The sequence below is a fragment of the Pollachius pollachius genome (genome assembly GCF_949987615.1).
Source record: "Pollachius pollachius genome assembly, chromosome: 8".
Classification (NCBI taxonomy): Eukaryota; Metazoa; Chordata; class Actinopteri; order Gadiformes; family Gadidae; genus Pollachius; species Pollachius pollachius.
In genome coordinates, this window is record NC_136941.1 from 5,670,579 (window position 1) to 5,675,176 (window position 4,598).

Below are 4,598 nucleotides of genomic sequence, written 5' to 3' on the forward strand. Positions count from 1 at the left end.
TTGAGAACTCTGATAGGACAGGCCAGTGAGACTCACTCTTGGCTAGGAAGTCAGGACCTTCAATCCAGTTCTGACACTTTAAGAATTGCTCTGCATTCAATCCTCTTGATGCGTGATCAGCTGGGTTGGAAGTCGTGTTGACATACTTCCATTGTGCTGGCCTTGTGTTCTCTCTGATTGTCGACACTCTGTTCGCAACAAATGTTTTAAAACGAGCGCCGTCTTTGTCGATGTATCGAAGGACGGTGGTGCTATCTGTCCATAGGACAGACTCTTTGAGGTCCATCCGAAGCTCTCGCTTCATGATCTTATCCATTTTCACCGCAATGGTAGCCGTGGTGAGCTCGAGGCGTGGGACTGTGACTGGTTTAAGCAGCGTCACTCTGGCTTTTTCTAGAAGAAACGAGCAATGAACTCGACCGTGGCTGTTCTTGATGGGGAGGTAAGTGACGACGCCGTAGCCCTTCTCGCTAGCATCTGAGAAATGATGCAGTTGTGCTGAAGTTACTGGACCAAATCCCTCTGGCTTGATGCACCTCCTGACAGAAAAGCTAGCGAACTGGCTCAGATCAGACAGCCAGGCGAACCATCTGTTTGCCACATCTTCTGGAATCTCTTCATCCCAGGTAAGTTTCATTCGACAGAGACTCTGGACGATGGTCTTTGCGAGAAGAATGAACGGAGACAGGAATCCAAGGGGGTCGTATACTGAGCTTACGACAGAGAGGATACCTCGTCTGGGGATGGGCATGCTTTTCACGTGAATACGGAACTTGAAAGAATCTGATTCTATGCACAAGTCCACTCCAAAGGCCCCACTTGGTCAAGCGGAATCCTCCACTCTCACACAGTGCAATGAGGTCCTTGGTTAAGGTAATAGCTTTCTTCTCGTCGGACATTGAGACCAGGCAGTCATCGACGTAGAAGTGCTCTAGGACTGTAGTTACTGCTTCAGGTGATGACCTGTCTTTTCCATCCTCTGCAGTCCGTCTTAAAGCGTAGTTGGCGCAGCTTGGGCTCGACTTGGCCCCAAACAAGTGGACCACCATCTTGTACTCGCGCGGAGGCTGACTCAGATCTCCCTGTGGCCACCAGAGGAATCGTAGAAGATAATTAATAATCAGATAATTTCATTGAAACAATGAAACTGACACACAAGTTTAACCATGAACCATGGAAAGAATTGCGTGCATTAATATATAGATAGAGGTATGAATTAATGTATTTGCATCTTTTATCGTAATGGAGGCATTAACATTACACCATTCAATTTATTGAGTAAGTGGTTTCGGGTGGTGGCCAATAGGTTGCACTCTTCCCTCTGGCCTTAACATCAATCCCGACGCCCCAGTGCAGTGACGGGGACACTGTGCTGCGGAAGGCGCCGTCCTTCGGAGGAGACGTAAAACCGAGGTCCAGACTCACTGAGGTCATGAAAGATCCCAGGGAACTTATCGTAAAGAGTAGGGGTCTCCCCGGTGTCCTGGCCCAACCAGGCTCATTCAATCTGGCCCCCTAATCATCCTCCTGTATATTTGTCTGACTCATTAAGTCCCTCACTCTCCACCATAAGCTGGTGTGTGGTGAGCGTTCTGGAGCAGATTGGCTGCCGTGCATCACCCATGAAGGTGCTACACACTGGTGGTGGTGAGTGAGGTCCCCCCTTCACTGTTAAGCGTCTTTGAGTGGCTGGAAAAGCGCTATATAAATTCAATCCATTATTATTATTAGTAGCTGAAGTAGTAGTAGAAGATGAAGTAGTAGCTAAAGTAGTAGAAGCTGAAGTAGTAGTAGAAGACGAAGTAGTAGCTAAAGTAGTAGTAGCTGAAGTAGTAGGTAGTAGCTGAAGTAGTAGTAGTAATTGTCATAGTTGTATTGGTAGGAGTAGTAGTAATGGTAGTAGTAGTATTGGTGGAATTAGAGGTAGGAGTAGGAGTAGTAGTAGTATTGGTAGCATTAGAGGTAGGAGTAGTAGTAGTAGTAGTAGAAATGTTGAATAGCTTTAATCAAGTGAGCGATGTTAAAATCGAATTGGAATAAAGCTGTGTGTGTGTCTGTGTGCGTGTGTGTGTCTCTTTAAAAGAAAGGCGGAGCTATTGCGTGTGTGTGTGTGTGTTTGTGTGTGTGTGTGTGTGTGTGCGTGCCTGAATGTCCTCACGTTCTGAGTCAACGGAAATCAATGAGAGCAACTGAAAACTATGCCGGTTTGAAACTAAAACTGTGATTCTGAAAAAAGTATAAATGCTATCAAAATTTTGTTTGGATTGCTGGTAGGAGTAGTAGTAATGGTAGTAGTAGTAATGGTAGTAGTAGTATTGGTAGAAGTAGTAGTAGTAGAAGTAATGGCAGCATTAGAGGTAGGAGTAGTAGTAGTAGTAGTAGTAGTAGTAGTAGTAGGCAGTAGAAATGTTGAATAGCTTTAATCAAGTGAGCGATGTTAAAATCAAATTGGAATAAAGCTGTGTGTGTGTGTGTGTGTGTCTTAAGAGAATGGCGGAGCCATTGCGTGTGTGTGTGTGTGTGTCTCTTTAAGAGAATGGCGAGCCATTGCGTGTGTGTGTGCGTGTGTGTGTGTGTGTGTCTCTTTAAGAGAATGGCAGTGTGGGTACCAGATCGACTCGGCTGCCAGATTGACTCGGGGTCCTGCGCTTACAGATGACGTATCGACACTTGACGTATCGACACAAGCCAACGGACAAAACCCGTAAGGGTTGTTTATCAACGGGGCTCAATCATGGACATAAAAAGAAGGCTCAATCCGTTTTGGTTTTGATTTCATTGACCGCAGCCCGTTCTTTCGCACAAACAAAGCCATTGGAAACACGTCTAAAAGCACAGATGAATGCATACGTAACCCAGTTCCTGTTAGGGACCCTTATTCTGAAGGAGCAGAACAGAAGGGTCGCTGTTTTGACTCTGTGTTGTGAGCGCTGGAATTAAAGTGGATCGCCCCGCTCAGTGAATGGAGTTAACCGATTCTTCTTTTATATATTACCCAAGTATAGGCAACAATAAAACGCTTGGTTACATATATATTTTTATTTTCACATATGTTAAAGTAATTATCACCTACAAAACTAATTCTATATTGATGAAAGCCCCCCCCCTGATAATGTTTATTAGCTCACGTTAGCCATCAAGCATCAATTACAAGATTCTCCTCACCACCTACAAAGCACTAAACAACTTTGCACCCTCGTACATAACAGATCTCCTCCATCGCCACTCCCCCACTCGCCACCTACGCTCCGCTGATGCCAACCTTCTCACCTCCATCAACGAGACCAAGTATCGCACCCTGGGGGACAGAGCCTTCGCCATCACCGCCCCTACCCTCTGGAACTCCCTCGCTCTGGCCATCCGAAACTCTGATACACTCTGTTCATTCAAAAGTCAACTTAAAACCTATCTCTTCAGGACCACCTACAACATTTGACAAATCATCCTCTGCCTCTCTCCCGCTCTCTTAATGTGTTGCCTTTTGTTGTGGTGTTGTTTGATTTATTTTCCCCTTTTGTTTGATTGTCTGTACTGTCTGTATGTATTCCTTTCTTATTTGTAAAGCGTCTTTGAGTACTTAGAAAAGTGCTATAAAAAACTGATCAATTATTATTATTATTATTATTATTATTATTATTATCAATCTAAAGTCACAAATATTATCTGATCAATCTTTGTACATTAGATTATTATTCATAGATTAGAAAACAAAAGGAGATCGTTAATACTTGGGAATAACATGGTTCTGGCAGCCAAGCATGGACATATTATAGAATAGACAGCGGATTCCAAAATGGCGCCCATTCATTCCTATGAAAACTGCTCAATGTCGCAGAGCAACATCAAGGAGAGATTTGCTTCCGCATCATGGGAGCCAAGCCACGCCGTAGTTCATGACGTACCAGATGCAGAAATATTCAGAAAGTTCCAGAGAAAATGGGACTCCCATGTTAAAAAAAAGTGGAAAAAGCTTAAAGTTTAAAAAGTTGAAAAACGCTGAATAATAACCATCATGTCCATAAAGAGCTGAACGTATTAATAGTTAAATGGTTTCTGTAGCTGCAAGTATGGCGGAGGAGTTGAAGACCAAATAAACGGCAGAAGAAGAATCATAAAGATTTCAATATCTAGAGTGTGAATGCTACAGCATTCACACTAATTATAAAACAGACCAAATAGACATTTGAGTACGCTCCATAACAATGGAGCGTACTCAAAATGTCGTTTCTTGGAACAACGGACGATCAACCAGTTCATATTTATTTGGTTGTTATAACAACCATGGCCCTACAAGGAGCAACAGGGTTACAACTGTTACCCTGTTACAACCAGTTTCCTAAACATCCATCAAGGTTACAACCTCACCCCCTTTATAACCGATACCTCCACGGTAACGAGGGCAACTGTAGACTGTGTTTTATGCTATTTTATGTTCAAGTTATACATTTAGTTTAATCGAAAGAGTTATGAACGTATACGTGTTACAAGCATATCTCTATGGTTACAACCACAACAGAAAAGTTAGACGCATCGCCCGAGAGCTTATCTGTCACAAACGTCATGACGCAACAGTCACGTCCTCACCGTGGAAAAGCTAC